At 58.9% G+C, this 19,300-nt stretch overlaps 1 protein-coding gene across 3 annotated transcripts in view; it reads left to right on the top strand.

The window, feature by feature from the left end:
- ZMIZ1 (zinc finger MIZ-type containing 1) overlaps positions 1–19,300 on the top strand; it is a 222,608-nt gene that overhangs the window by 75,226 nt on the left and 128,082 nt on the right. For all 3 annotated transcript variants that reach the window (XM_079793044.1, XM_079793043.1, XM_079793042.1), the window contains exon 4: positions 9,192–9,273. The gene's annotated coding sequence lies outside the window, so the exon portion shown is untranslated. The remainder of the gene's footprint in view (positions 1–9,191; positions 9,274–19,300) is intronic.

The raw sequence follows: 19,300 nt of genomic DNA, 5'->3' as shown, positions 1-19,300 counted from the left end.
CCTGGGGGAAACCTCTGTGTGCAGCCTTGGTCGGTCTGCTCTCCAGGACACACGGGACAGCGTGTGGATCCTGGAGCCCAGGGCCGGCACTCAATCAGCTCTGCCACTTTCTAACACTGCGCAGGCGACGTCCGTCTCCGAGCCTCTGTGAAATGGGAATGACATTGCTTTATAGAACTGCTGCGGAGACCAAGTGGGTTTGCTATATAAATAGTGTCTGTAGGGCCGGACCCGGTACGGACGTGGTCAGCGCCGCGCAAGTGTTAACCTCTGTGTGCTCTGATCTGCATCTGTTTCCCACCACACTTCCCACCACCGCTCATTCGTTCATCCAGCAAACGTTCTGGGGGCTCATTCCTGCCAGCCCTGTGCTGGGTGCTGTGGGCAACAGGCAGAAGTCCATCATGGGGCTGGCCTCGGCCCCTCCTCTTAGCCCATCAGGGGCCCAGCCCTAGCAAACAGGCTGCCAATCCCCAGGAGTGATGGACAGGTGTGTGGGGAGATCCCCCGAGAATCTCACTGAGTTGCTGGGCTGAGGGAGCCCCTCTTTCTGAGAGAAGGCAGAGAGCATCCCGAGAAGGGAGAAGAAAGGGGCACCCTCTGCTGGTCCTGCAGGCTTGGCTGGGAAGCACCGGGGGTCCCTCGTGCCTCCTGGTGGGAGCCCTGGGACGGGCTCTGGGTGTGTGATGCTTTGACGGGGCTGGGCCCTGGGGCTGCCTGGGAAGGTAAGCGTGGCCAAGGCCGGCAGTGTGTGGAACAGAACAGGGAACCTCCTCGAAGCCCGTCGCCGGGGCGGGCCACGTCCTCCGTCTCCTAGAGTCCTTTCAGCAACCCAGGGATTAAGCAGGCATTATTCCTCCCACTCAGCAGACAGAGTGAGGGAGGCTTCAGGGGGGAGGGAGCTCTCGCCCTGGTCAGGGAGGGTGAGGGCTCAGGCCGGACTGGAACCTTCCTCTGTGTGTGCAGGATCCAGTGGGGCTAGTTGAGCTTCCCTGGGTGACTATACTGGTGGAGCATCTTGGACAGGTGGCAAAGTGCAGTATGAGGATTAACACTCCCTACAATCCCCGGCCTTCCCACCGGTTCCCCTGCAGCCAGCACTGGGCTGCCCCTGGGGGGACAGCTGGCTTTCCTACAAACAGGAAGAGGTCCCGTGGCCTGGCTCCTCCCGGGCCAGGGGTTGGCCACGCACTTGCCCCAGTTAGACCTTCTCCCTCCCCGCTGCACCATTGAGTAAACTGAGGTAGGGGAGGCTCGGGGACTTGGCTAAGGCCACATGGCTTGCAAGCGGCAGAACCAGGATTTTGTTCAGGCCTGGGTGGCATTAGTGCTGTGCTCAGACCCACCACTTCTTACTAGCAAGAACAGGACCTTCCTTTGTCCAGCGTTTGTAAACCTGGCCCTTGGCCATCACTGCAGACTGGCCTGGCCCACGTGTGGCCAGAATCCCAGAGGGATGCCTGTTTGGAGAGGGTGACCGCCAGGGGCCTGGCCCTGGCCCGGGAATGGGGTCATTGGGACACTTGGTGATAGGCGGTTTGCGTGGGCCATTGGGAGCGCCTGTGCCCTTCAGCCTCTCGATGGCCCCACCTGTCTCCTCGAGTGGAGGGAGCACAGGGCCTGGGCCCAGGCTGCCCCACGAGCTGACGACACGACGAGGGTGCTGCCCAGCCCTGTACCAGTCATGGGTGTGACGTCAGCTCAGCTAATCCTCCAGCCAGTGTAGCCCCAGATGAGGAAACAGACCTGGAGGGACAGTCCAGCCTCCAGCACCAGGCTGTCCTTCCGCAGACTCACGTCCCCTCTGTAAGGTGGCAGCTTGGACTCGGGCCCTCCAAGGACTCTGCGGACAGCCTCTGCCAGGCCCCGTTAAAGCTGCAGGGGATTGGGAATTGGGAATTGGGGCGACCCAGCGGTGTTTCTCCAGGGCAGCCTTCACATGGGCAGTGCAGGACCAGGTGCCAGGCCACCACAAGCAGAATGGACAGAGGTGAGGGACAGAGCTCCTAACGGGGTGCTGACAGAAAATTCGGTTTTGACCATTGTCATTGGGAGTGGCAGATGCCCAGGTGGGTGCCAGAGGGCACAGGTTTGGCCAACTCCAGCAGCTAGGTGCCCCTCTAGGCAAGACCCTGACCCTGGACAAGGGGGAGGCTCTGCCCACCCATGGGGTCCGATGAGATGGAGGGTGTGGAAGGGAGCACAGAGCTTGCACCTGGAGGGTGCTCAGTGCCCCGGCCTTTCTGTGGGAGCAGGTGACCCTCGTGAAGCCCGTCTCCCGGAAGCAGATCCCCTGGGGCTGCTCCTGAGTTGGCTCCAGAGTCCTGGGCCTTTCTCCATATCTGTGATAAGGGGTCCAGTGTCTCCACACGGGTCAACCCCAAGTCTGCACTTGGCAGCCAGCCTAAGCCAGGGATAATGACAGTCCTTCTTTATTGAGCATTTGCTGTGCAAGTTGCAGTATGGGAATAATGTTAAGTCCTTACAATTCTGTGAGTGTAGTGATTCTTGTTATCCCATTTTACAGCTGAGGAAACTGAGGCCCAGAGAGGCTAAGTTTATTGCCCAACATTACACACCTCAGTAAGTGACAGAGCTGAACCCCAACTCCGGTGTATAAGAACCCTAAAGCCACACTCTGCACCATCAATCTGTGTGAAGTCCTTGCCCTTGATTAGAGAAGAAATTGTCCATTTGATGACTTGAGGATAGAAGAGACCCTTTCCTCCTCCTCTAGTGTGAGTGGCCCACAAGCCAGAGCCCAGGGCTTCTGGTTGGTAGGAGGTGTGGACTAGACCAGTCAGGAGGCTTCCGGGTGAGAACGTGATGCAGATTTGCAGCAAAGGAGAGCCAGTCCCTGACTGGGGTCTGATTGCTCTGTGAGCTTGGGTAGGATCCTTCCTCTCTCTGGTGTCATTTGCCCCTTGGTACAGGCCCAATACCAAGGGGCTGAGTGGGGGCAAGGCACACGAGTGTGCATCATGAGCCGGAGCACCGGAGAGGCAGGATAGATGGACATCACTCCTTGGGCCTGGGCAATGCCCACTGAGCAAATGAGGACTTGCGGGCCCAACAGGGTCTCTGGAGCAGGTGCCACTCCAACGTGGCCTTGAAGACACATTAGATCAGGATTGGGCAGGGGTGAAGCCCTGGCGGGACCCCGGGGATGTGTCTGCCTGTGCCCAGGGAAGCTGGTGTCCCTGCCCCATGAATGCAGTGTTCCCTGCTCACTGGTGCCACCTATAATTCTTCAGCCCAGAGCCTTTCTCCTGCCAGGCCTCTGGGCCTTTGCCTCGGAGGGGTGCCCTCCTGCATGAGAGACTCTGCCCAAGGGGATGATGCCCCTGACCCCCCCGTTTTGCGGTCAGGCTGAATCAGGCACGCCTTCCAGCACTTTGTCCTAGAATTGCCCTTCTTTTGGGTCTCACCCACTTTGCCTTAGACAATGCACCAACACCCTTGGGAAGCACACAGGCTGGGCAAGTGTACCGGTTGGCTTTTGGCCCTGCCTTCATTCTCCACACCCAGCCATCCCCAGTTTCTTTCTTCTCCTTCTTTTCCTCTTCTGGCAGCTAGTAGGCACTGTCATTAGTTGTTGTAAGAAGGAAATGGATGCATGGATGGATTGATGGATGGATGTATCGATGGAATGAACAAATAAAGAAACAACCCCCTAGAAGTTGGTTTATAGCCCCTGTTTTCAAAATAAGGAAACCAAGTCTCAGAGGTGTTAGGTGGGTGAGCGGACAGTTCTAAGAGCCACTACCCTTCCCCAGCACTCGCTCTCTGGGTCCCCCCTGGTGCCAGGGTGTGTCCCTCGTTTGCACTGGCCTCTGTCCACTGAAGCTTTTTCCACCTGGAGGCATCCCTGAGGGCCCAGCACAGACTGGCGTTCCATGCGTCCGCAGCAGGTTGGCGGGACCCTGCTGGTCTGCCTCCCCTAAGAGCGAAGTGAAGACAGACAGGAGGATTGACCAAGGGCACCTCCTGGTTCTCAGGCAGCCCTGCCCAGGAGGCCCCTCCACCCCAACAGCCAGCTCACTGGGGCTTTCTTACCTGCTCCCGAGGCTGCCTGCAGCCACTCCTGTTCTTTCCTGGAAAGACTTGGGGTTTCAGCCCTCCCTGAGCACTCGGGGCCACCCGAGCCCCGAGCCCCGCTTTGCTATGCCTGCAGGGGGTATGACAGGCTCTCCCAGCAGGAGAGGTGACCAGGCCCCCAATTTTGATTATGCGAGGAGAGCGAAAGGAACCCATCAAACATTCTGGGAGTTCAGAAAAGGGAAAAGGCCCCTGGGATGGGGCCTATCGGGAAGGCAGCCTGGGGGAAGTGGTGCTTTGGGCACGGAAGGATGGGCAGGGTTCTGATGGGGCCACCCCGCTGTGGAAAGTTTGGGGTGAGGCAGCGCATGTCCTCCCACTTGCAGCTCCGTGACCTCTGGCCTTTGCTGGGCCGTTTCTTCATCTGTGAAGTGGACACTACAGCTCCCCGATGACAGGGCTGTGCTGAGGTGGAGTGAGGCCATGAGAGCTGCTGGGGCTGAGGAGGAAGAGCCCTGGCAAGCGGGAGAGTTGCCGTGTGTGTGCAGGCTGCGTGGCTCCCTCCATGGGCACGGGCGTGTGTGTGTGCGCGTGTGTGTTTGTGTGTGTGTGAGAGAGAGAGAGAGAGAGAGAGAGAGAGAGAGAGAGAGAGAAGCAGGAGGTGTGAGGAGCTGCCTAAAGGAGGCCCAGAGGTGGCATTTATGTAGCCCCTTCCCCACCACACCACACTGGCTCCCACCAGGCCCAGGGCGCTCCGCGGCCTGGCGCTGACCCACGGCTGTCTGGATGCCTCCCCCAGCCCCCTAGCATGGTGAGGTCAGGGAACATGTATTCCAGGAATGCAGGAGGCGGGGCGGCCGGCACGTCTGGATAACCATCGGGGTAAATATTTGCCTTGCTCCTGGAGCCAGCACTGGCCGCCAGGGAAGGACAGGGCCTGCTCCAGGGTCACGCAAGGGGAGGCCTCCCGGTGGGTCTCAGGTGCGGGAGCCCGTGTCCCCCCAGAGAGCCTGGGAGCTGGGTCAGAGGCCACCCTTCCTGTGTGGGGCCAGAGGCAGAGCCCCTGGCTGTTTGACCCCTGACCAGCAGCTGCGTGGCCATCTGTAAAATGGGCATAGAGACAGCTGTGGTCCAGCGAGGCGAGGCAGGTCAGAATGGCCAGAGCTGGTTCGGGTGAGGTCAGCCACTGGAGCAGCAGGGTAGGGCTGGTTTGGGTGCTCACCTGACCAGGTTTCTGGCCCACAGATGGCCACTTAAGACCTTGAGCAGTTACGCCTCCCCCTAACTTTAACAGTCACTATTCTCTGACCTGTCCCTTACTCCATGGCACCCGTATCTACTCACCCAATGTCTCATTAAGCTCTCACAGCCACCAGGGCACGAGAGGCACGTATGTGTCACTTAGCAGCAGGTGATGGGAGCCCTGGACTCTGACTGACAGATGCCATCAGCATACCCCCTGCCGTACAGACCACACTGGGGCAGTCCCACCCCCTCCCCCAGTTACCTACAAGGCAGCCTGGAATCTCTCTTGTGGGTGACTAGCTGGAGGAGCAATTAATCCTTGTTTAGAGCAAAGATGGAGGCTCAGAAATGCCCAAAACTTGCTCAAGGTCACTGAGAAATAAAGGGCAACCAGGGAATCAAACCCAGCTCTACCCACCTTTTCCCTTGACCTCCCCACTGAAGACAGGGCCAGGGCTCCAGCCCAGAATGTGGGCTCCCACCCCATGGCAGCTGTAGAGAAAAACTGGACACTTAGCTGCAGGCTAGAGCCACAAGCACGGGCCTTCATGGTGCCCCATGTCCTGGACACCCTGAGGCACAGGCACCTCTGTCCTGCAGGGATCCGGGACCAGCCTGCATCGCTCTGGGCCAGCCACAGCCACAGCCACAGCCACAGCCAGCCTGGCTTGGTGCCTCCCCTAAGCCCACACCCTGCTCTTCCCAGGGGATCCCAGGAGCCGGAGGGGATGGAAAGGTGGGTGTGGTTGGGAGAACGCATCTGGGTCCTGGGGCAGTCTCCAATCCAAGTGGCCTCTGCCATGTTCCAGGCCCCATCTTACTCCGCAGGGTGGGCACTGTTACTGCCTTGCCCTGCCCTGGGAGCTCCTGGCATGCAGGGAGTGAGAGCACGGTTCAGTCTGCGGTCTGCACGCTGCCCCTTCCTGCCCTCACAGTCACTGGGGCCTCACCACTCCACCCACCCCCAGAGTGAGGAGCCCACAAGAGTCCTCTGGGCGGGGGGGTGGGGGGAGGCACCATCCCAAAGGGAGCCCGGTTGGGCCCCACCCCCGCTAGGCCCTGAGGCTCAGGCTACACCCACTCCATGGCTCCAGTGCTTTTTGAGCAGAAAACACCCCCCTGCAGGGGACCCACATGTTTATGGCTGTGGTCAGTCAGGCTGTGAGCAGGACACCGGTTCGTCCCACTGTCTCTCCTTGGTCTCACCAGATGGCCAAGCCCACACCAGGTGTGAGCCACACCTGAGGTCACCAAGCATGAGGATGGATGATATTGCCACTGTTCATAGCCTGAGCCCCCGCCTGACTGGCATCCAGTGGGAGGGGGTGCCCGCACGGTGGCAGGGAAGCCTGCATGCCCGGCCCTGGTTCTGAGCAGGACCGTTGTGGGCTCCCTGCTGGTGGCCTGGTAGTGGGCAGAGTATGAACGGGGACAGACCAACTGCTCATGTCATAGCTCTGTTCTTACCACTTTCTAGCTCCTTGTTACCTATGTGTGACCTTAGGAAGTTAGGGGACCTCTTGGGACCCGCGTGTCACTGAGGGATGCTAGCTCGGTTTCTGCCTCACAGCTTTTCACCGATGGTCAGAGAAGCATCCCAGGCAGAGCCCACTATACAGCTCAGCCAAGGCGAGCGTCCCACTCCTCTGTCTCCCCAGGTGGGGGGCCAGTGCAGGCCCGTGAGCAAGGGGGTCAGTCCCCCAGCAGCGCCTGAGCTCTTATCCTGGTGCCCCTGTGTGGTGCCCTCACTATGTGACCTTGGCCAGGTCTGTTTGTCCCTTTGCCCGAGCCCACACCAAAGAACTGGCGCTGGGGACAGCGAGGTGCACGTGTGCACCGTGAGCCGGGTCACCTCGGAGGCAGGACGGCGGGCATCATTCCCTGAGGCCTGGACGATGCCCACGGAGTGAGCGAGCACTTCCCGGCTCGGGCTTCTGTCTCAGCTGCCAAGATAATGATTTCCTCTTTGTCAGCGGGTCCGCGGGCCAGCTCGCCTTTGGGAAAGGCCCGAGCCGGGGGCTGATTCCACTTCTGCCCCAGCCACTGACTTGCTTCATGACAGCGGGATGGGGGCAGTCGCTGCCCCTCTCCAGGCCTCAGTTTTCTCCTCTGTGAAATGGGGAGCAGGAGTCAGTGAACCCAAGGGCCATTTGTGTTCCCATGGTGCAAAGTATGGAGCTGCCAGAGCCCAAGGGTCAGGACACGGAGACATCCTCCCATGCTGGGGTGTGGATGGCAGCTCTGAGGGCTTGGGGCTCAGACCCAGCACACCATGGAGCCCCGAGCCAGCCGCTGCCGGGTACCGTAACTCATGCTTCAGCTGCCGTGCCTGGACAGTTGCCTGCGTGTCCACAGTCGTGAGCCTAATACAGTCTGTACAGCTCCGAGGGAGGTCTCCTATCATCCCCGCACCCTTTGCACAGACGAGGAAGCTGAGGCACAGAGAGGTTTAAGGAACTTGCCCAAAGCCACCCACTTCCTAAGAGGATGAACCCAGGACTTGAACCAGGTCGTTCTCATTACTGAGCCCACACCTCCAACACCAGGCTGTGCGGTGCCTCTTATAGGGGGGCATCCACTTCTCTCCCCGGGAGCCCTGCCTGCTGCACAGTGAGGTGTGGCCGGGGTCTGAGGCCTCTCGGTCCCCTGGCACAGGTGGGAGCCCACGTTTAGCATGGGTGTGCACTCCCTCTCCCACTATTGGCCACGGGCCCCATCTTGGGCTGCACTCAGCCCTGCGTGCAGGTGTAGGGAACATGGTGACTGCAGGAGCCACCCGCAGGGCGCCTGCACAGCTGGGACTCAAACGGACTCTGCAGCTCCCACCACAGCAGGCCGGGGAGGTCCTCTCCTGGAGTGCTGGGGGGCAGTGAGGGGCGGGAGTACTGGTGACACATTGAGAAGAGGCCAACTGGGCCCGCATAACAGATAATCATGTCCTTTCAGCCCACTGCTTCCTCCAAGCCCAAGCCACTGATGTGAAGGGGGTGTCCGCGCCTCTTCCCTCCCTCTGTCACACCCCACACCCAGCACCGGCAGGTCCACTTCTGCCTTCTGCTCCCTCTGCTCTGAGCACCTGTCTCTGGCCTGGACCCCTGGAGCAGCCGCCCCACTGGTTTCCCTGCCTCCTCCTGTCCCTCCCAAGGCCTTCCTCCCCAGCAGCATGGAGAGCCTCTCACACCAGAACTCGGGTCATATCCCTCGGCTCTCAGACCCTCCTGTGCTCCTGTCCACCTTCTCGACAGCTCCCCCCACTCCCTGACTGCACCCACCACACCAGCCACTCTCAGGTCTTCCGCTGGGCCAGGCTTTCCCCATGTTGGAGTCTCCACATGTGCTGTTCGCTCTGTGAGAAATGCTGCTCCATGCATCTTGGCCTGCCTCTCTCAGGCTCATCCTTCAACTTCACCTCCCCAGAGCGGGGCCCTGAACCCTGGGTCTAATGAGCACAGCCCCTGGACTCATTCTTTCCGGCAGACACCACTTTTCATTACCTATTTGCTCATTCTCAGAATTTTACGAGGGCAGGTCCCACTATCCTGTTCACAGCTCTGGTGTGTTAAATATTTCTTGAGTGAATGAATGAAATGAATGCCAAGTGCTGTGTCGCCATAGATCCTAGATCCTCTCAGATCCCCGGGATCACGATGTCTGAGGTATCGTGATCCCATTTGACGGGTGAGGAAACTGAAACACAGGGAGGTCAGGAGCATGTTCACAATTCAGAGCTGGTAGCTGACAGATGGGTGCCAGGGGCCCGTTGCGTCATGATGCCCCTTTTCCTCTCGGTCCTTCAGATGCCCCGTCTGTGGCGCGGGATGATTCGGTTTTGCCGGCAGTAAACGTTTCAGCGGGTGGGCGGCTGGGCTCAAGCGTGGACCCGCTGACCAGCCTTCTCGTTGCAGCAGGATGGAGATGGAGTGAGGCGGGGGCGCTGCGAACTGCTGACCGACCAGAACGTGAGACGCTGGTGATTCTTGGGTCGCTGAGGTAGGTGTGCAGCTGGGCTTGGCCTGGTGCTTGGGGAAGGGACAGTGGTGTCCCAGCACACTGAGCCTGTCACTGGGGCCACAGGTGGAATTGGGTACAGCCACCCTGCTGAGACCTTGCCAGACCCTGAAAGGGCCCCCAGGGGCCTCTTAGGCCTAATCTCTCTAGAGAGGCTGCGAGGGCAGGGGTGGAGGGATGCGCCCCAGGAAAGGGGCAGCTTTGGTGTCCCCAGCCTTGGCACAGCAGCCATCTGTACCACTCTGCACCCCGTGTCATGTGGGCCTCACGCAGGAAGAGGCCTGGGTGAGTGGAGGCCTGTTACTGGCCTGGGTGCTGTGGCTGCCCACCCTCCTCTCCCCCAAATACACCGAGGTGGGCACATGAGCGCTCGCATGTCTCTGCGTGCTGGGGACGGAGTGCCTGCCTCAAATCCCGGCTCTGCCACTTGTCCACCATGAGGTTGTGCAGTTTCTCTGTGCCTCAGTTTACCTGTCTATGAAAGAAGAATGGGGATCGCAGCACCTGCCTCCCCTGGGGGCGGGGGGAACAGGCACACCTACCACCAGTAAATGCTCAGGGTATGCCAGCGTGTTCCTCAAGGATGCTGGGGCCTTGCTTCTTCCCACGTGCCTCAGTTTCTCCCTGAGGACCAACAAATGCCAGGATGGACACAAACTGGTCCTCCAGCCTAGGAGGGCCTGGACACCAGCGTGCATTTCTGAGTTGATCGCACTTGGCCTTATGCTCAAGGGCGACGTGTGTGATCCCTCTCTGTAGCTCCTGACCCAGGGATGAGAAGCCTCACAAAGATGCTCACGTGGGCCAGGGCCCTCTGTCCCGAGGTTCTGGGGCCCCGCGTGGGGAGCCGGAGTCTTCGCCCTGGCATGAGGCCATGCCAGTTCGTCTCCCTGCTGCCCTCAGCTTCTCTCCTCGTGCTGAGAGGCTGGGCCACGCAAGCCCCGGGGATTCTCCTTGCTTCACTCCGGCTCCGGCACCAGGGCGCAGTACTCAGCCTTCCTTCCTGCTGTCAGCTGTGTGACCTTGGGTTAGTCCTTTTCCTTCTAGGACAGTCAGTTCTGAAAATGAAGATAAATTATACCAACACTGCTGAGAGGGCTGGTGTGAGGAGGCTTAGGAGCCTGGTGTATTTTTAAATGTTATAGCTGGTGAGATTGTATGTGTCCCGGGCACTCTGTGCCTTAAATGTATGATTCTTCCCCCAGTTCCCCTGAGGAGGTGTGTTTAGTGCCTCCCTCGCCAGAGGCCCAAAGTGGTTAGGAAACCCATGGAGCTAGTGGTGGAGTGGGGATTTGAACCGTGGTCCCTTGGAATTAAGCATCACATGATGCTTTAGAGGCAGGGGCAGAGCCACGAGGCAGACTCACGGTAGGTGCTCAGAAAACCACCTCTGTTCCTGCCTTGGAGCCTCTGCCCAGGCCTCCAAGCCCGGCTGACCTCAGAGCCAGAGGGTGGCCCCGAAGGCTGGCAGCCTGCCCTCCCCGAGGGCCTGCCGGCAGCTCAATAATGCCGCGGGAACCCACTGCTAATTGTGAGGTAACCTTTGAGATTCTCCTTCACGGTGGGTTCTCTTTTCGGATGTTTTTCAAGGTAATTCATTCCCTTTCCAGAAATTGCCAGTGGTGGAGCATTAGGCAGCTAGTAATTAATCATAGGAGCGGCTTGGAGTGTATTCTCTAAAAAAAAAAAAAAAAAAAAAGGAGAAACAGAAAGCCTTGGTGGAAAAAGAAAAGGGCGAGGTGGTAATCAATACCTCTGTGTCCCAGAAATGCTGAGACAGGAATGGCAGGTGGGCGGCTTCTCCCTTTCTTCCCGGGGCTGGAAGTGGTCTGCCTGCTGCAGCACGCGAGAGGCTCTGCCCAGGACCACCGGCTCCCTGTGTGACTTGCGCAAGTCGCTGCCTTTCCTGGACTCAGCATTGCCACCTGTAAAATAGGTGAGAGGCCGGTGTCAGACTAGAACAGAGTATTAAATGATTATACGTGCTCACTACCACATCCTAGTGCCTGGCACAATTTATGCTTTATTAACTGAATGAAAGGTTATCTTGGGTCCTAGTTAGCTATCCTAAGATGGATGGAGGACATCTTTTCTCTAGATCTATTATAATTCGGAGTGACAGCCAAGGTGATGGGCCAACCCTGTCACTTTCCAACCTAATGATGAAAGGACTGTCTGGCCAACAGCTCAAGCCCCTCGGTGGCAGCCATGCTGTCTCCCCACATCCTCTAGTTTAACGTCCCAATTGTCTGAGCTGCCTGGACTTTTTTGAAAGCTGCTTTCTGGGTAGTTGGTGAGTTCCTCGTCACTAAAATGTATGCAAACAGGCCGGGGCTGCACAGGGCACTGGGGCAGCGGATTTGAAGGGCTCAGAGCATTCCTGAGTCTGGGCGACCCGTGCGGTTCTCTGGGATGGACACTGGGAGGCTGGACTGGCCGAGGGGAGCCCCCTTCCCTAAGGCTAGAGGAGGCAGCTGAGAAGCGGGGTTGCCCGTGCAGGACTCAGATGCTTTGTGCCCGTTTCCCCGGAGAGGAGGGTGTGCAGGGGTGTGTGTGTGCTGGTGTGCGTCATGAGTGAGTATGAGGATGTGTGTAAATATGTGAGTATGCCCACCCCTGTATGAGAGCCACCCCTACCCCCTGTGCAGCTCCTGTCAAGACCCTGGCGCCTCAGACCTCACATTCGGACTGGCCAGCGGGGTCCTGTCACCCCACTGACCACGCAGAGTGGACTGTGGTGGACCAAGGGACCTGAGGGACCCCGAGGGGAAGCATGCCCAGGTCAAGCACACTGACCGCCCGCCCTCCTGCTGGCTCTCCTGGGAGCTCCCCGCGGTCATGGGAGGAGACGGCTCTTGGAGGTCCATGCCTCCTGCTCCGGACGCCCAAGCCCTGGGCGCCTGGTCTGGAGTGTTGGGGTGGGCCCAGTGCCCCTGGCAGGGCAGGCCGACTATTTGGGGAGCCCTCTGAGCAGCCTGGCACACTTGGTGCTAGTTGTTTCTTTACTTCTTCTCTCCTTGGCCTCCAACCCCTGCTCAGGGGTGGGGTGTGTGTGTGTGTGTGTGTGTGTGTGTGTGTGTGTGTGTGTGTGTGTGTTTGCCCGTCCATGGACTCTGTCTCTTTCTGTTTGGTTCGTTCTGTGCAGACACCTCGCTCCTTCCCGCCTCCCTCCTCACAGCCAGCCCCACTGCCACCTCCTAGCTCAGCCGCTCTCTCCCTGTCCTTCCACGCCTGAGACCCCTCACACCCCGTCTGGATTGTCTTCCTGAGTCTGGACCTCCTCACCCCGCTCCTTTCCCTTGGAGTCACTCCCTGCCCGGCGTGCAGGCAGCACCTCTGCTCTGTCATCACCGCCGTCGTCGCCCGGGCTCAGCAGAACGGAGACCCCTGGGCACCCAGCCTGCCACCTTCGCCTTGTTTACCCAGCTCTGGCCAACACACAGCTCTGTCCCTCCAGCTCTTGGAGGTGTTTGAGGCAGTGCCCTCCGCTTTCAGCTGCTTGGAGGCTGTGTACTGTGTGTGGCCAACTGCTGAGGGGGGCACCATCCCATCCCATGGACCCGCCGCCAACCGCTCAGGATGGAGCCCCGTCTCGGGGTGCAGAGAATCTGCTTGGTAGCCGTGCTGTGCTGTCCTGGGCCAGGGCCACCGCCATGGGCTAGAGCCGGGGAGCCTGCAGGGCCGCTTCAAACCCGGGTTTCCTCCAGCACCAATGGAATCCCCACTATAATTAGAAGTGAGGTGTCCAGAAGCTGCTGCCTGTGAGGGCAGGCATATGCTCATGAATAAACCAACTGTCTTACCCTGGGGACAAGGAGCCGTGGGTGGACTCCTGGAAGCCACAGGCCTGAGGTCTGATCTGCGAGCTGGGCCCTAGTGCCACACACCCTCCCTTCCCCTGCATGCTGTTGGGGAGCTCCCTGGGTCACAGCCTTTCTGGGGTGCCTGCTATGTACCCGCCGACAGCCTGGCATTCGAAGCCCCACCATCTGGCCCGGCCTCCTTTCACGGCCAGATCACACACTAGCGTCTGTCATGCCCCCGATCCCCACTTTTATCACCTTTGCTCCTAAACTTCCTCCGCCTCAGAGGTCCTCTGCCCTTGTCACCCACCACCTAGCCTACCACCTACCCACCACCCACGCCCACCTACGGCTTGAGCCTCCCTCAAGCCACGCCTCCTCCTCAAGGTCAGACATGGCCCCGTCAGCTTGGGGCCCCTCAGACTCCACCTGTCAGAGGCCCTGGTTGATTCCTCCCCGAGTCTCCTAAACCCGAAACCTTGCCCTTCACGCCCTTCACAGTGCTCATCAGACTGCTGCGTCGTCTTGTACGATGTGTTATGTATTGGAATGATAATATTGGCTATTTTACATTCTTTCCTCCTCCTAAGTCATTGGAACTGGTGTGTGTTTAACATATTCACCACAGAGCAGACGCTGGTCTCAGTCCCGTGTGGCTCCTGGCTGCTGTGCTGGACCACACAGCCTGGGAGGGCCCAGTCTTCTCCTCTGCAGGCAGGGAAACTGAGGCTGGGGAGGCCGTCTTGCAGATGAGAGTTGGCAGAGCAAGTACGCTCCTTGTAGGCCAGGCCGCTTCTGCTCCGCAGTCCAAAGTAAGGAATGGCCCTGCGGCGTGGCTCGGTGGTTGAGCGTCGACCTATGAACCAGGAGGTCACGGTTCGATTCCTAGTCAGGGCACATGCCTGGGTTGTGGGCTTGATCCCCAGTGTGGGGTGTGCAGAAGGCAGCCGATAGATGATTCTCTCACATCATTGATGTTCTATCTTTGTCTCCCTCTCCCCTCCTCTCTGAAGTCAATAAAAATATATTTTAAAAAAATAAGGAATGGAGGCACACTGGTCAAAAAGGTAAATCGAGGCAAGCAGGACTGTTGCTAGAGCCCAAGCAACCAAGCTCAATAGGAACAGAGGGAAGATGCTCTCAAGGTTCCTTCCTTCCCCCCGCAGTGGGTTCCAGGCTCCAGGCTTCACCGAATAACCACACAGCCCTGAACAAGGTGGGCTCATTCCCACCCCTGGGCTCTTCCAGCTGCCTAACAGCAAGCACACAGCCTAGGGTGCAGAGGCTCTGGGGGGAGGGGGGGGAGTGCCAGCTCCTCCCATGAAGGGAGGGCCTCCCTGGCTCCAGACCCCCTCCCGGATCCCAGAGGTTCCCCGCAGGGTGGCGGCTGCCTGGGGCAGGCAGGATTGTCTGCCCGTGCCTGGCCCTGCCCCTGCCAGCCTGAAGGGCTCTCCTGAGGCGAGCTGTTTCCCAGGAGCCAGGCCAGCAGGGAGCAGACAACCCGACCCAGAGCCGATTGTCCCCTTTGCTCCTCTGCTGCATTTGGCTGCCTCTCTGTCGACAGTCGGACCCATTTGCCGCTCTGGTCAGGCAGGGTGGCGGGAAGTCACAGAAGGCGCTGGTGCTGGGCTTCTCTGGCTCCCTGGGTGCCCCGCCACAGGCAGGGTTGGGACTCTAACCCCTCCAAGGGGCTGCCTCCTGCCAGCCTCGGGGGGCTGCAGAGCTGGTGTGCGCTGAGCTGGCCCAGTGGACACAGCCGTCCCCTCCTTCAGCCTTTTCTTGTCTCTGTCCTCCAGGCTGGCTGCCTGCTGTCTCCCTGATAGGCTGTAAGCATCTTGAAGGCTCAGGCAAGCTCCGAACCGTGGCCTCAGCACAGTGCCTGGCGTGCTGGTGCTGAATGGCAGCAGGAAGCCAGCAGGCACCCAGCCATGTGCCCTCAGCCTCCTCTAAGGATGGAAGGCTTTCTTCGGTATGCCAGTTCTTAATGTGCTGGGTGGACCGTGTTAGGAAGGACTCTGAGGCCGTGCACAGGCCTGTGAGAAAGTGGCATGCGTTGCGTGGCATACATTGCCCTCTCCGCCCTCACTCCCCAGGCAGCAGGTCTACGTGTCAGGGTTTCAGTTCTGGCTTATGGGCAGTGCAGGCATAGGGAGGGGGCAGTGACCTCAGTGTGGCCTCACAGGGGTCAATTCATCCTGACTGTTGGGCAAACTGCGCCCCAGAGGACCCTCTAGAGCCCTGGGTTATGAGGACTGCAGGTGCACCCCCCACTCCCACTCCCAGCCCAGTTGGTTTCTGGGGGTCTGTGGCAGCTTTCCCCTCACATCTGTCTTTCCTGGTAAGTGCTTCGCGCCCTTCTTCAGTTCCGGTTTGGGAAGCAGCACATCTTGCCTCCCAGCTGTTTGGGACCCTCCGCTGCTTCCCTGCGGCATCTTTGGGGGCCTCTTTTGGAGCCTGCGGGAGCATCTCTGCTTCATAGCCGTCGTAGAACGCGCTCGTGGTGCCCGGTCCATCTGGCCCATACTCCAGTGGGACAGCCTAACTAACATGTGACAGCTCTCACTGGGTGGCCGGGTGAGCTCTCAGCCCCACCCCCACCCAGACTCCCCACCACAGCTCCTTTCCCCACCCACCTCCCAGGCCCTGTAGCTGCCTGGGGAGCCAGCCCCTTGAACCCCTGCCCTCCCAGCCGAGGCACCCAGCCATCTCCTGGCCCACAGCTCCAGGGTGGCCATGGATGGAGCCAGGAGGTCTGTGATGAACTGGAACCTGTAAACAATCGGGAACATTTTTTCTCTGTGTGTGGAGGAAACACAGAGAACACCCTTGCATCCTTAGCCAGCCCAGCCCCGTCCTCAGTCACAGTGCCAGGAGGGCTGGTCGGGGTCACCTCGGGCCTGCTACTTGCACACCTCCACTGCTGAGAGCTCACCACAGGCTCACTCTTGTGAATTTCAGTGTGGCAAAGGGTGCGGTGACATGTGGTTGAAGCAAGGGTTTTCGGGACAGACAGTTTGGGGTTCAAATCCCTGCTCTGCCATCTATCAGCTGGGCCAGTCTGGACACGTGACTTCATCTCTGATGCCCTCAGTTTCCTCATCTGTAAAGTGGGAAGAAGCCCGCCTACCTGCAAGGGGTGCTTTGGGGATGGAAGGCAACACTAGCTACGCCAGTCTTCTCTCTTAACAGTAGACCGATGCTCTCAGGGAGCCGTCTGCTATCTCAGCACTGGGGCATCTGCTTGAGGTTGGCGTCCTTAGCTCTGGTACCCACATACTTCCCTCCCCAGGGATCCTGGCCTCCCAGATCCTCTCTGCAGCTCGAGTGGGACTTTCAGGACGACACTTTAAGATAGAGACACAACAGGCACAGGCCACCTGGGCACTTGTCTACATGCATATTCCCAGACCCCTCTCTGGGTCTGGAGTTGGGCGCAGGGCTCTGAATGTTCAGACACGATCCATATAATACCTGTGACTGGGCTATCCTGGCACACTGCTGCCTGCAATGGGGAGCTGGCCTAGAGCTAGGACCCTGGACCAGGTCACGGCCTCACTGGGTGAATTTGGCAGAGCCTGTCCCTCTCCGTGGCTCACTTTCCTCACCAATGAACCAGGAGTTTAGATGATCTGCTCCTAAAACACCATGATGTTTATCTTCGTTCCCATGGAGTTCAGTTAATGTTATAATAATAATAGAAAATAAAAGTAATAAAATCGTTTTTACAGTGAATATCAGAAGGATGTTCCCTGGTGTCCCCTCTGCCAGGCTCCCGGAGGCAGCTCTGGGGGTTTCAGCCCCATCCCTCTGGCCACAGAGTGGTCGGGTCAACAGCCTCCTGCCAGGCGAAGAGCCCCAGAGACAGAAAAGCTGTTCCTGGGCTGTGACTCGACTTTTAGAGGGTCCCCTGGGCCTTCTAGGAGGTGAGATCCACAGCCGTCTGCCAGGTCCACTCACAACTGGAGGGTGGCCCTGTGGAGCCTCTTCCGTTATAGATTGGGAAACTGAGGCCCAGGGTAGAACATGCCTCGCCAGGTCATTCATGGAGACAGTGGGGGACAGGCCCCTGGGCATACAGTCTGGCCTCGGGGCTGTGCCACTCCTCTCTGTGGGCAGTGCATCTGGGATGGGCAGCCCATCAGACCTGAGCCTTACACCGGCCTCTGCAGCCCCTGGGAAGAGACGGGGCCATCTCAGGACAGGGACCAAGGGGCCACCGGCGCCCGAACACTGGGGCCTTTTGCCCCAAACTGTCAGCCTAAATCAACAGGCAGCGCTCGGCTCCCAGGTCCTCCTGCCCCAGCCAGGTCAGCTCCGTGGAAGTTTTCCAGGAATATCCACGCAGAGGGCGACGTGCTCCCAAAACGAAAAGGCTCTCTCTCGCTGGCTCCCTCCCATTTTCCACTCACTGGTGCTCAAGAAGGGAGTCAATACGCAGAGGTGAAGAGGCGGCCCTGTCCTAATAAGACCTCGCTTGAGGCGACTAGGCCCTGGCAGGTGTCGGGGAGGAATTATTCACTGTCGGGCCTTCCCTCCTGGCCTGGGATGATTCTCAGGGCTGGGGCTCGGGATCTGGGCTGCAGAACCACAAGGGACCAGCGCTCCTCTGGCCACGGGCATCCTTCTTGCACAGCAAGCCTGTCTTCTCCCTGGGCTGGGAGCCCAGCTGAGTCCTCTGTTCATCCCTGGCACCCGGTACAGGCCCCAGCCCTTTGCATAAGCCTGTCCCTCCTCCCCACACTGTCTGCAGTCAGTAAGGCAGTGGTATGTAGTAAGCACCTACTGTGTGTGGTGGTCTGTGCTCAGCTCTTGAGGAAACAAGGAAGCAGCAGATTCTATGCCAGCCTTCAGGTAGTGCACAGTCTAGGCCAAAGCTCCCATGCAGGGAACAGAATTAGGGGTCCCCAGGGCCCCTGGGGTCAGGGAGGTATTGAGATCCATGAGGAGTCTTTGGGGGATGAGGTTATGGAAAGCTCATTATGGAGGAGGCTGGCTGGAGCAGATGGACATTTAAGAGGATTTCAAGATTTGGGTGGGGCCAGGGGTGAGATAGGAAAAGCCACAACCTTAAGGCAGGATATGACCCAAACCAGGACCCTGGATGTGTGCCTGTGTTAATGCATCGTCTGATTTCATCTTCGTAGAGCCTGTTTTGCAAGTAAGTGAACTGTGGAACAGAGAAGTTAAGTAGCAGGTCCACGGTCACACAGCTGCTGGGTGGCGGGGCCAACATTTGCTCCCAGCTTCATCTGACTTTCAGGCCTTAGCCCTCAGCCAGACCCACGGCACAGAGCACCCACTTATGTTGCAGGGGGAGAGCCTCCTGCCAACCAGGGAGAGCAGAGGAGGCTTCCTGGAGGTACGTGAGTTTCGCCTTCCACAGGCCTGAACTGTAACCTCCAGGTGCTGAGCTGGGCGAGGCCAGGTCACCTGACTTCTCAGGGGCTCTTCCTCTTTACCCTAGAATGAAGAGAGTAGGGCTCCTCCATGGGGTCTGAGAGGATTAGGCACTTAGTAGGCGCCTGCCTGGAGTCAGCTGGAGCTGCTGGAGTGGCCCTCGCAGCCGGGATCAGGCCTGCCCACATCAGGATGTGTCCAGAGCTGTTCCCAGCGGACAGGTGGGCTCGACTGCAGGGCCTCCTGGGACACAGAGCTCCCACTGGGAGGGGCATGGAGAGGCCGAGACAAAGTGGATAGAACAGCGTAAGAGAAGACAGGGCACTGCCAATCCCCAACCACCCGGCTGTTGGCTCCAGAGAGCGAGTAGGAGGAGGGGCTGTGATGAGGCCTGGGGGGTTGCACCTCTAGCTGAGGGAACCACTGAAGGTTTCGAGCTGTAGAAAGACTCAGCCACTTCATCCCTCATGGGCTTTCACTGAACCCAGCATGTCCGAGAAGACACTGAATGTGGGCAGGGAGGGGGTCCCTCCCCTGGGTGCTGGCAGGGGAAGGGGTGTTCATCTTGGGGAGCCCCTTTGTAGCTGAGATGAACTTTTATAAGTCTGGGCTTTCAAATGCAAGTCCAATGAGCTTGGGGTTTGGAAGAGTTCATTCAGAAACAGGTGGAGGGGAGGTGGGGGAGTAGGGTATAGGAGGATAAACGTGATGGACAGAGAGTTGGCTTGGGGAGATGAGCGCACAGGACAGTGTATGGGTGGCGTGTTATGGAATTGTGCACCTGAAACCTGTATAGTTTTGTTGACCAG

This window comes from Cnephaeus nilssonii (genome assembly GCF_951640355.1).
Source record: "Cnephaeus nilssonii genome assembly, chromosome: 16".
In the NCBI taxonomy this organism is placed as follows: Eukaryota; Metazoa; Chordata; class Mammalia; order Chiroptera; family Vespertilionidae; genus Cnephaeus; species Cnephaeus nilssonii.
This window is presented reverse-complemented; position numbering and strand designations above follow the sequence as displayed.